The sequence below is a fragment of the Typopeltis vanoorti genome, chromosome 17 (genome assembly GCF_054136105.1).
Source record: "Typopeltis vanoorti isolate ZY-2024b chromosome 17, IOZ_Tvanoo_1.0, whole genome shotgun sequence".
Classification (NCBI taxonomy): Eukaryota; Metazoa; Arthropoda; class Arachnida; order Uropygi; family Thelyphonidae; genus Typopeltis; species Typopeltis vanoorti.
The window spans coordinates 98,708,022-98,721,932 of record NC_143565.1 but is presented as its reverse complement, the minus strand read 5'-3'; positions in this window follow the sequence as shown (position 1 = coordinate 98,721,932).

Sequence of the window (13,911 nt, the reverse complement as noted above, 5' to 3'; positions counted from 1 at the left end):
TTCTTGCAGCAAGTAGGTGAGGCTGTTTAACAGTGACGAACTTATGAAGACAGGTTGGATGTCAATTTCCACCCTTACCCATCAAAAATAGCTATCCCGGACTAAAAAAAAAAAAGAGAAAACATTAATATTTTCTAATAGAGTTTTAAAAGAAAATATTAATATTTATCTTATAGTGAAAAAATCAGGAAAGGCTTGTGTAGCCCAGTGGAAGTAGCATTTGTATCCATATCGCTAGTTCGTCAGCAGAAAAACCTAAGAAACTCAAGAAAATCGACTCGTGGAACACAGAATTTAATACAGTAATATGTTAGGATTCACCTAACCCTAACAGAATATGTTAGGGTGCCTAACCCTAACATATTCTGAATTGATGTGGGTTCTGTGGTCGATTTTCACTGGATTTGACTATGAGATGGCGGTATTTGTCTGCTTCTCTTCACCGGATGTTGCTTAAAATTAGTGATAGTCTTGGACTAGCTATCTCCGATTGGTTGCGGTGGAGTTGACTGTTCCTCAGTCTCCAAAAGTTAGATAGGATTAAAACGGCATCTCACATACTCCCTATGGGGAATAAAAGGCATTATGGAACTTATTTATTTATTTTGAAAAAAATGAGCAAAGATGTAGAGTTATGTTTTTACTGTTAATGATTCATGGTGCAGCCCAACTCTAATAAATATATTAATATCGGTAGCTATTATAGGAAATATTCCTTAAGTGGTTCATACTCTCTGGAAGGCATTAAAACTTCACAAATTTCTGCTGTGAATGTCTGCTATTACCTCAAAGTCAAGAAGAATTATTAATATGATTTCATGATAGAGAATTTCTTAAATCAAATTGATAAATCAAACTTCTTCAACTTTTACATCTTGGAAATATCAATCTAAATTATAAATAATCTGATTTACAAATTTTTATAAATAAATCTAAACCAGTAAGTTTTTGCTTTACAATATATATCACATAAACACCGAAACAGTATCTCTTATGTTAATTACCGTTTCTGTATTACCGACAGGATGTTCATCTCCAAACTAAGGAGAGGTAAGGAATAAGCAAGGCAATCTAGTCTCAAGAACAGGAGGTATCTGCAGCGGCGCACTGGATGCCCTGGAAATTACTTGAGAACGGCTCACGTACCCGTTATTGTATAATTTTTATAATAAAAATTAAGAATGTTAAAAACAAAAACACCATAGCAGATATTTAGGTATATTGGGAAATTCCCAGTGGCCACCGAAAAGGTCCTCACTTGGATATCCGTTGCCTTTTATATAAAAACAAAATCGCACGTTCTTTCGTTACAATAATATGCTTGCAGCTTTTGTTAAGTATAAGGCATGCACAGTTCTTATAGGTTATTATTATTATTATTATTATTATTATTATTATTATTATTATTATTATTATTATTATTATTATTATTATTATTATTATTATTATTATTTTAACTCTCATAAAATCAGGCACGATTTTCGACAGCTAAGTAAGCTCTTGCTTGGGTTGGCACATTTACCAGGAAGAGTCAGAAGACAAGAAAAAGTGGCCGGTGACTTACAAATATGTTTTGCTTTGGGCAACTGAAATGAGGAAGATTATATCCGCCCAACCATGGGAAGGTGCTCACAGATTTCGGTTGATGTACCAAACTTCTCTCTAAGATTGCTCGATGCTATCCGGAAGAGGGTAATCCGGTTAATTAATTATTCCTCTCTTACATATCCACTTCAATCCTTCTTCCATTAGACATCCAGTTTCCATTTTATGCCTGTTCTAAGAACAGTACTTTGTTGAATTGACGATTATCATTCCTCCACTTTCCTTAAAAATCAAGAATCACTGATAACCAACACACTTTTCCAGTCCATCTTGAAACTCACCTTACCAACTTCACTGCTTCCTCTTTCATTTCATTTACTTCTGTTCTTTGGAACAGCCTCCGCAAAGAACAGTGAACAGAAGATTTCTTCTTACCCTCTTGCCCACACTCGGCACCGATATGCTATAGGTCTTGCGAACTTTCGTGTAGGGATCAGAGATATATTTAAAAAATAAGCCAATAAACCTAGAGCTGGTCCTGAATTAAACGATTCGTCTTCTTCCAGTTCATATATTTTGCAAACTAAATGGTTTGACCAAGTAACTTGGTTTTTAACTGGTGGATAAAACACCTGCTTACGATACTGGCTAATCCAGTTTCAAATAAAGAAGGAAAAAAAAAACTCTCCTTAAAACTTATTATAAAGGATAATCTGGAACAGTGGCGACTCGTGCATAGGCACTGTGGAACTGCAGCACCCCCAATTTTTCTCGATACATAAATATATAAAAAAAAAAAAAATCAGCTAACACCTTTTTATTCCCGTATACGGGAGTAGGCGAGGCCATTTAGCCCTATCTAACTTTCGGAGACTGAGTGGGCAGTTCAATCTCCACTGGTACCCAATCAGAGACAGATGGCCCGAAGCTATCACTAATTAAGCGGTACGCAGTAAAGAGAGACATAAATATATTTATTAATTTATTTATATTTGCTTGTAATATTTAATTTTATCATCAACAATCCTATACAATTCTCTTATTTTGTATAAAAATTAATAAAAATCCATCTTGTAGCATATTGGAGGGCGAAGGACGCTAGCAGCACTGTGTTTACCACAGTGTCATATTGCTACGGCGCAAGCATACACACGTCATAGGAGATGCGAGCTAATAGCGTAATGCGGCACTGTCCGTCGTACAGTTCCACTGTTGTTTATATGCAGTTTGCGCCAGTAGTAGAGTGTTCGTAGTGCTTATCGTGTTTACTCCATCTCTTTAAATATTGACATTACAATTGAAGAAATAACATTTGTTATAGTTTTTATTTTAGAACATTATTGGGGTTATTGACAATCATGACCTCAGAAATGCAACCTCAAGAAATAAGTTCTGTGACAGTAGTGATAAGTGAACTACAAATTCTTCAACAGTCACACAAGCATCAAGGAAAAAGTTATTGACCTTTCGCTCGAATCAAAACAAGAAGAATAGATTTTATTTTTAAGTAATTTTGAATTATACTAAACTGTATAATTTTATCGATAATGAACAATATTTTTTCATGAAACAAAACAAGAAGAATATATTTTATTTTAAAGTAATTTTGAATTATACCAAAAGTGTATAATTTTATCGATAATAAACAATAGTTTTCCATGTTTAATTTGTTTTTTTAATTTTTACCATAATTTTGATATTTTATCCAAACATGTATACACTGTACAGTGTGTATATATATATTTCGAAAGTTGCAGCACCACCACGATTTCAAGCCATGAGCCGTCACTGCTCTGGAAACACTGATATTTAACCCATGTATTTATTATAGTATTTCGTGAGTTATTCAACAGCTTCTGTATGACAATAGTTGGAAAGAGTCTTGAAAAATAACTATGAGGTAGAATTACTTCCAGCAGGTTTAAAGTACTTACGATTTTATACAGTACCATCGACAGGGTGTAGCATAGAGGCAGCCTGCCTCACGGCTCGACTTAATAAAGGAGCTCGTTCAGCCATATTGCAATTGGCGCCAGTGCGGAAATAAGTTTATCCAAGCTTAAACTGATTAAAAATTATTTGCGAACAGCAATGACCAAAGAAAGATTGGTTGGTCTAGCAACTGAATCGAAAGAGGCGAACATGGTTTGTAATTTAAATTTAGAAGAGCTTATAAATAAACAGTTTTATTGTGCGATATCCCCGTAGAGCAAACATTTAATTAATATTATTATGTAATCGTTTTGCATTAATGTTTCTCTTGTAATAAAAATAAAATAGCAGTTGGAGATTATTATTATTATTGTTTTTTAACTTAATGGAAACATTATTTATCACTATCTACTACAATTTCAGGGAAATTATTGTTCCTTACTTTCTTTTACATAGCATTGTTTCGAAATCGAAATTGCATTTTTAATATTGTAAGAAGAAAAAGCTATTTGGGCACATTAATTGTTCATATACATTATGTTCTAATATCCCGTGAAGCTAATTTTTACACTAAATACTGTAAATAAATAAACGACCACTTTGCAATAAAATGTTTTGAAAAGCGATCATTTATATTTGTAAATTCTAACGTTACTTAGCGATTTATTTCTTAGCAACGTTTATTTCTTAGAAATCGTTGGACCCCTCATGCTTATCAGATATTATCTAAGTTTCAGTTATTTCAAAATCGAAAGTAGCATGTAAGCGCTTGCTTTAATCTCATTTCCTGTAAGAAGAATATGTTGATAACGCATTTCCTCTCTGGCGATTATCATATGGATGTGGTTGAATCACAACTGCTTTATGGGAACTAGAAATCAAAATCCATTGTTTATTATTTCAAAATCTAAAGTTACTTTGTCACATAACGATCGACATTCAAAGACTGGAAATAGACATCATTTCAGAGTTTTTCATTCCATTTTATTACTTATTTTATTTATTTATTTTTTATCATTAGTTTGAAGACATTCTTAGTTTCGGATTCCGGAAGTATTGTTCTATTTACACCAAGTTACGCAACTAGTTTTATCATAATGTCACACTATGAGAATTAGCTTGTGAAAGTACTTATGCACTTGAACGTAGATTTTGTATGCTTGAACACAGGCGAATTTTGAGGGAAAATGCAATGTTATTACACATGATCTTTACTACGAAAGATTTATTACAAAATTAATTAATAACAATACAAAAAAAAAAAAAAACGGAGACACAGAAATGAAATAGCATGAAGCTGAACATCTCTCTGAAATTTTTATTTACAAATATACAAAGATTTAATGTTGGTACCATTGATATATAGTAAACAGCCAATTGTGTAAAATTTGAAAGAATTGATTCTTTTTTTGTTTCTTATTTTGGATTTTTAAAAATATGTTTGATTGAAGAATCAATTTTTTTTTATTCTTATTTTGATTCATTCCCCTTTTTTTCCCCCTTTTAAATGAAAACAGTTGTCCGTATATTTTGTTCACAAGCCTGTGTACAAAGGCTGTTCACAAGCCTGTGTAGAAAACGAATAAAAGGTAACCTCAGAAAAAAAAAATGTATCAACAAAATTTCGCATCATCTGCTAAATCTTATGGTAACTTAAGAACAAATTGAATGCTCGCGTTACTGTTAGGTTTAATTCCTTTCAGCAATTGCAATTTACATTTCGTTTTTAATCGCTTTCCCGTGTTTGACAAAGTTTGTCAAACAATTTGTCTCAGTTTTCACTACGCTATCAATATCGTAAAACACATGGGCCAAGCGTATATATGTGTATCAGTCATAGTCAATGGATAAAAGAAAGGGAAAATTGCTTATGTTGGTAAATACATTCAAAAATAATTTCATATTTCGAATGTATGAGAAAGTAGAATGAATTCTACAATAGGCATCGATTAAGCTTTATGGTTTATGATTTAATTCAATTAAATATTTATAGTTTATCAGAAGTAAGCGGCAACCGATGAAGAGACTGACAAACAAGTGCTACCATCTCTTAACCCTTACCCTGTTAGGGTTAGGGTTAAGTAGTTCTTGAGGTAGCGTGAATTCTCTGAAGTAATGTGGGTTCTACGGTCGATTTTTTTATTGAGTTTATGGGAGGAAAAATCCCACCTGCCCCTGACAGAAACCAACAAACTCGGAAACCGGTGGAAGAAGAAAGGCTGTGAAAAATTTCCTCTAGTCAGCGAATAGACTTGAAATTAAGTCTATCTTTGGGCGGCCTAGCGCAGAGGATGCAAGCGACCAGTGGCGGCTCGTGGCTTGAAATCGTAGGGGTGCTGCAACTTTCAAAATATACATACACACTGTAAGTACAGTGTATACGTGTTTGGATAAAATATCAAAATTATGATAAAAATTTTTAAGAAAATTAAACATGAAAAAATATTGTTTATTATCGATAAAATTATACACTTTAGTATAATTCAAATTCTTAAAAATAAAATCCATTCCTTTAATTGTAATTAAAGGAATGGATTTACAATTTTTGGAGATTACAATTAAATCCTTTAATTGTAATGTCCAAATTTTTTTAAAAAGACGGTGTAAACACAATAAGCACTACTACGAACACTCTATTACTGGCGCAAACTGCATATAAACAACAGTGGATCTGCGCGACGGACAGTGCCGCATTACGCTAATAGCTTTCATCTCACTATGACGTGCATATTCTTGCGCGAGTAGCAATATGACACTGTGGTAGACACAGTGCTGCTAGCGTCCTTTGCCCTCCAAGATGGATTTTTATTATTTTTATACAAAATAAGAGAATTGTATAGGATTGTTGATGATAAATTAAATATTACAAACAAATATAAATAAATTAATAAATATATTTATATATCGATAAAAATTGGAGGTGCTGCAGTTTCTCAGTGCCCATGCACGAGCAGCCCCTGATAATGTATCAGGTGATGTGCAGCAAACAGTACAGACGATTAGTCACAGGGTACCCACCGATAACAACATATATATAAAAGAAATGAAAACTGATAACATGTGCACTAGAAATCTAGTGATTAAACAAATAAACAGAATTGCAGATCAATGGCTGCAATAAAATACAAGACTGAAAGCTAGTTATCTTTAAACAAAAAGCATTTTTTAAATCTTTATCTTGCACCAAATAAAATATATATTAGTGATAAATATGTGATATGAAGTGTTTTCAAATAAACAGTGAAGCTATGCGCGATACCAAGCATATGGACCATAAAGAGTGAAGCTATTGGTTAATAACGTATTATTTTGTACCGGGAAAAAAAAAAAAAGGAAAGAAATCTTAAAACGGTTATATCTAAGTAAATTTTTTATTTCTTCACAACTGAAGTATTTTCTTCTTCTGCAGAATGATTCGAGATGACATCATAATTTCTCCTCTGTCGATGAAAATTAATAAAAATTCGTGATTATAATCCCTGATAAAATTTGGCAAAGTATTTCAATTAGACTCGCTTAATTGTAAACTTAAGCAAAACAAAAATTATGTATACAGTGCAGTTATTATAATGATTGATGGCATTATGACGAAAACATAATTACAAGTACAAGGGTGATCTGAAATGTTCTCAGCCTAACAATGAAAAAACGAATTTATAATTTCCAAATTATTTTTATTTTTCAACAGAATCTCCCTTAAGATTAATACATTTATGCCAGCGATGCTCCAGCGCCATTATCCCGTCTTTTATTAGTTTCTCAGTAAGATCTGCAAAATACCCCTCTACAGCTGCAATCACCTCTTAATTCGAAGAATAACGCTGACCAGCGAGAAAGAGACAGAAATCAGAGGGAGCCAAATCTGGAGAATAGGGTGGATATTCCAGCAATTTATAGTGCAGATCCCTTAATTTTCCCATTTCCAAAACAAATTTATGGCAAGTGCATTGTCCTGATGAAAGATGATTTTTTCTTCTGAAAACCGGGTCTTTTCTCACGAATTTTTTCGTCTTGTGTAGTTAAACGATCGGAATAATATTCCCCGGTTATTGTTTTATACCTTTCAATATAATTAATAAACAAAATGCCATTTGCATCCCAAAACACCGATGCCATGACCTTTCCTGCTGATGGAACCGACTTTGTCTTCTTAGGCGCTGAACAACCGGCTTCTGTCCAATGTTTTGATTGCTCTTTGGATTCTGGTGTGTAATGGTGAATCCAAGTCTCATCCGTAGTAATAAATCGACGCACAAAATCAGTTTTATTCTTGTTAAGACGCTCCAAGCACTGTTCAGAAATTTTCATGCGAGTGTGTTTTTGATCTGCTGTGAGCAAGCGCGGCACCATTCTTGCGCAAAGCTTTTTCATTTGCAATTCTTCATGCAAAATATATCTTACATGTTCTTCTGAAATGCCTATAGTCTCGGCAATTTCACGCACTTTGACTCGGCAGCCATTCAATACCATAGCGTGCACTTGATCAATGATATCTGGTGTTATTACACTTTTTGGGTCCTTCACGTGGATCATCTTCAAGGCTGGTACAGCCACGTTTAAACTCGGCAGCCCATTTCGTAATTGCCGAGAATGAAGGAGAAGAGTGCCCATAAACGTTTATGAACTTCGAATGAATTTCTTGGCCTTAAACCTTATTTTACAAAGAATTTTATAACCGCACGATATTCAATTTTATTGATTTCAAGAGATACAGACAACACTTTTGCTTTAGACAGCTGTATGAAACAAATTACTTGATAGAATGACTTACAATTTCACATGGATGCTTATGACAGATGCACCAACTTAAAAAAAAACCTTGCCGATAGCATCAGAGTAAAATCACACACACACACACACACACACACACACACACACACACACACACACACACACACACACACACACACACACACACACACACACACACACACACACACACACACACACACACACACACACACACACACACACACACACACACACACACACACACACACACACACACACACACACACACACTCTTTTCTGAAAATATTTAATCCATTGATACATTGGGATCATAATCAGTGAAAGCTAGAGAGATGGAGACTGGCGACCACATCCTTCCCATTTTCCATGCCAAATGCTTACTACTCACAGTCTTCAAAAAGTTACTTAGGACTAAAGGAGCTCTGCCTGCTATTTTAGGGGAATAAAGAGGGCATATTATTATAATTTCTACATTCAATTAACAGAGTAGAATCAAAGAGAAACAAGGAGCATGCAACAGCATACTGAAATTTGAATCGAACAGATATTGTAAAATATCTAGTCCCTAAGATGTTTAGTTCCATTTTCTGAGGTCGAGATGGGGTTATGTTTAGGAGTCTCAGCTTTTCCAGTCGTTTGATAAATGTCCTTGGTTTCTCCTATGACAATTAGAACTGTTGCCCTTTTCTTCCAAAGGCGTTTAATTTTAATATCTCTGTACTTGGTCAGTTCTTCATGTACATTTTCTTCAGCTGTACTATATCACTGGTATTGCTACGTTAATAAACCACAATAAATCACACATGTTCTTGTTGTTCAACTGGGGTGATATCTGGTATAATATGTTCCAGATGTCTATTTGTTTGAATATTAAAGTCGCAAATATCTTCGCATTCTCATTTTCGACTGTTCCCAAAAGATTTTGCAAGTTGTGAAAAAAACATATTTACTACACAAGCCCCAGGGTACAGGTCTGTATGAGCAATCTTGCTGCAAGAACTAATTAGAGTTCGTTCTTGCAGCAAACTGACCAATTAAGTTGAGCACTGATGTGTTATACACTCTTAAAACTTAAAATACATCGATAAAAATACAATCATACGGTCAAACTGAAGTGAATTTTGTAGCGCGGGTTGTATAAGTCACACGACAGCACATCCAATCGAAATGGGTACGCGACGCCACTGATGACTAGTATGATAAGGAAGGCAAAATCAGACTATGAGAGAAAATTAGCCAAACAGGTCAAAGTAAACCGAAAAGAGTTTTTCGTTATGTAGCAAGTAATAGGAATAATGATTATGGTAGAATGACTTTCAATAGTGCTCATCGTAGGAAGCTGATTGAGCCAAAGAAATAGTTGAGTTGCTGAGTGATCATTTTGCAAAGGTGTATCATCCAGGTGGTGATTTTACAGTTTTAATGTTACAGATATTACACAAATGCGTGAATATGATCGTAGGGTGATACGAAGAATAATATGTAAAAATCACCATTCATTGACCGACACGTTGAATGCCGAGTTCTGGGCATCTACTGGAACACAAATCTGCACAAAGGCGTTCTGAACCGAGGCTCAACAACACGGGTTTCCATGGTAGTACCGAAATATGCCAGCCTCACATTACCCGAACCAACATGCATCATCATCTTCAGTGGTGTCATGCGCGGGTACAGGGGATGTGGAAACTCGGAAAGCTGTTTTGGAGATTTTTCGCATGATAACAATCATAATCTGATTGTTATGATGCATCGAATCACGCCACATCCTTTACCGAGCAGATGAACATGCGTGAGTGTAGTGGATATCCGGGGAACGTCTCTTTACAGACTGTGTAACCTCAACTTTTGAAATTCGGAGGTGGTAGTGTGATGGTATTGTCCTTTTTTCCTGGTATAGCTTCCGACTTCGTAATATTAGGCCTTGTGACGAAGAATAATAAGTTCCTTATCTCTGCTTGTTAGCGTGCGTTCCTCAATAAACAAGTAATTGTATAAGCTACCTTATCCATCTAAGCAATATGCCCTCTCAAATTCGACCAACACCATCCAAAGTTACTGAATATATTAAGCTTGTATTCAGTAACTTTGTCCATACTGCCAGCCTATTTAAATCATCCTGCAAGCTATCTACATTGCCTTGTCTAACTGTTACTCTACCCATTTTGCATCATTGGCTAACAGCTGAATATTTCCCTCGAAATCATGTTCCATGTCATTTATGTACAAATTAAACAGCAGTTGTTTATATTAAATGCGTAAAACTTTTCATTTAAGAGAGGATACATGTAAAAATACATAAGAGGATGTATGTAAAAATGGTGATATTGAATGGGAGATGGTAAAGGAATATTTTGAGGGAAGCAACAACAGACTCTATACCTAGAGTCATGAGAATAAATAAAGTGGAAGGTAAAATGGATGAACAGTTTCATTAACCAGGAGCCACACATACAAAAAAAAAAAAAACAAGTGAAATTTGTCATCATCATGCACATGTGACACAGCAAAATCCAGAAGGGTGAGAAGTATGGTTAGGAAGAAAAATTCAGAGTATGTGAGCAAATTATCGGTGAAGGTCAAAGTTAATCCCAAAGAGTTCTTTCAATATGTGCCAAGTAAAAAGAAGATGGTTACAGAAGAATAATTTTAACAAATGCCGATGGTAAGAAGTAACTGAAGCAGAAGAAATAGTTGAATTATTAACTCATCACTTTGCAAGGGTATATCATCCAGTTGGAGATATTGAAATTAGAAGAGAAGCAAAAGCTGATATGGAAATATAGATAGATGAACAGGAGATGCATTGAATCTGTACAGCTGTGGAATTACATGGCATTTCAGCTCAAATATTACGAATATTACAAACCTAAATTGCTAAATTTGTCTCAGCTCTTGGTTAGATAAAAAGAGAGGAAAACAGATTTTTCACTGGATAAAGGAGGCTCTAAGACAGGGGTAGTACATTATCAACCAATTAGCATCTCATGAGTGGTTAAGGTGTTGGAAAAGTTGGTTATTGCAGAAATGGGTAGATAAGAATGGGTTATTATATGGGCCGTGTGGTTTTATGAAGTGTAGTTCATTCTTCAATGACCTGCTCATCTTTTATAATACAGTGGCAGATTAGTTGGATAAAGGTAACGGATAGAAAGTGACACTATTAGACTTTGTACAAGCTTTTGACAAGATACTGCATGAAATTCTGATAAATAAATTACAGCAACTGGGGATGAATACGAAGTTGTTGATTTAATAAAGAGAAACCAGACAGTGATTTATTTAGAGTAGAGTTTAGTAGAAGGCCTGAGACTAGTGGCATGCTTTATGGTTTTGTACTTGGGCCACTACTATTTAATTTGTACATTCATGATATATGAAATGATCTGAGGGGAAATATTAGGGGCAATAGTTAATAAAAATGATGTTAAAATTTTACATGATGATTTTAATACACTGACAGTAGGGGAAAAGGAGAAGGGATATCTGTTGTGCCAAAGTGGAGTGAAAAGAATACCGGCTTTGTACAATATGGATGGAATTGTACTTCAGAAAATTGATGAAGCTAGGCATTTGGGGGCACTGGTGATCAGGAGTTGAAATTTAGAGGGCATATTGTAAAAGTGGCTAAAATAGCTCATTGGATTACTTGGCTACTGAAGAACATCCTAATATTTTACCTCCTTTAAACGCCTTGATAAGACCCTGTCTTGACTATGGTGCATAGATCCAGCCAGTGGGGTTTCTTGAAAAATTATGAGGAGATGGAGAAAACCCAAAGGCATGTGACCAAGATGAGTATGCAGATGTATGGAATGAACCTTATGAAGACAAGTACAGATTTGTGAGTTATAGAAATTGGATGATAGGAGGAAACGGGTGATATGATTGAAATATATGTATTCCAGAAAGTTCTTAACAGCACTGATATAGCGGAATTTTTTTCAGAACAGGTCTGGTGGTAGGAGGACCATGGGCTATCCTTCGAAATTGAGCAAGAATGTAAACAGTTTTTGTTTGTTTGTTTGTTTGGAGAGAGATAAATTAGTGCATTATTATTATTATTATTATTATTATTATTATTATTATTATTATGTGACACCTCCAGGAAGTCCAGAGACTCATCGAGGGAAAGTGCGCCAACAGCATTGCCAAAACTCTTGGGGGACCATAACTGTAAATGAGTTCAAAGTGAAGTATGATAGATAGATAGATATTGTATGAATATTGGATAGTTTTTGGCATAATGTTTAGGGCACCCCCTCAATGAGTCTACAGGCCCCATGAAGTTCTCCATGTAATAATAATAATAATAATGTCACCAAGTGTTCCATGTGGTATCCTAAGAAACGTCTTTGCAAAATACAGCATTATCATTGTTTAACTATCCGTTTGCCTAACTCATTCGTCATTATTATAAAAAATGTAAGTAAATTACTAATGCATAACCTATTCTGCAAAATCATGCTGTCCTCCATAGAGTATCATATTCTTATCTACCCATTCCTGAATTCTGTCCTTGACCAATTTTTCCAATACTTTTACCACTCTCAAGATACTGATTTATCTGTAATAAAAAGGAAGCTGACTCCACAGTTTTGGAGTCAGCTTCCTTTATAGAATGGGACTTTGCCTATCTTCTACTCCCTTCGACCTTTACCAGAGCTGAGAGTTAAGTTCAATAGTCTAGAGTGAGGCAATGCCAATTCTCTTGTACCCTCTCAACACGCGAGCTGCTGTCCCATTCTATTTCCCACTGAGATTCCATAATAGCCTAAGTGATTAAAATTCGTCAACCACTATTCTTACCTCGATTTCTCTCACACCTGTCATAGCAATACCTCTTTAAACTCTTTCTCTGTCAGAGTACTCAAAACTACCTCTAACGTTCCATTCTGATCATTCACCTTTTTCCAAGCAAAACATCTAGTCCTTCCTCACATTCTAGTAGCCATGCTCTTACACAATTTCCACAGATACTCCCCTTCCAATTATCTCCCTACGATATATTCATAATTTGATCAAATCATAGTGAACGTTTGGACACTTAATACTAACTTGTCTAGAAAATTTATAACATTTTAACCTTAAGCAGTATCTAGTACTTTTCGAGAAGTTGAGGCTGTGTGAAAGGATAAAATGAAATATCAGAATAAAATAATTATTAATACACCTCCTGTCCTAAAAGAAACCGAACTTTTCGAAAATAGAAGAAACTATTTATGACATTTGTTTCATTACAAGCTGAGTTATAGTGCCAGGAGTGACAGCGTGTTTTGAAGAACGATCGGAAAATGAGTTTCAAACAGAGAGCTGCGATTGACTTTTGTGTTAAACTTAGTAAAAGTTTTACCGGAACGTATTAAATGCTTCAAAAAGCATACGGTAATGTATGCTTATCCTGTACTCAAGTTTATGAATGGTTTAAGCGATTTCAAAGGAGTCGTAAGACGTTTGAGGACGACGAAAAGCTGGGTCGTCCAAAAACTGGACTGAGCTAAGTTAACATCGAAAAAGTGCGTGATTTCATTGAATAAATCCCGAAATCGTCCGTGAGATTGATTAAAGATGAATTGGGGATTCCAAAATCAACTGTGCACCACATTTTGACCGAGAGTTTGGACCTTCGTAAATTGAATTCGCGATTTGTTACCCAGAAGTTGACCGACGACCAAAAAATGT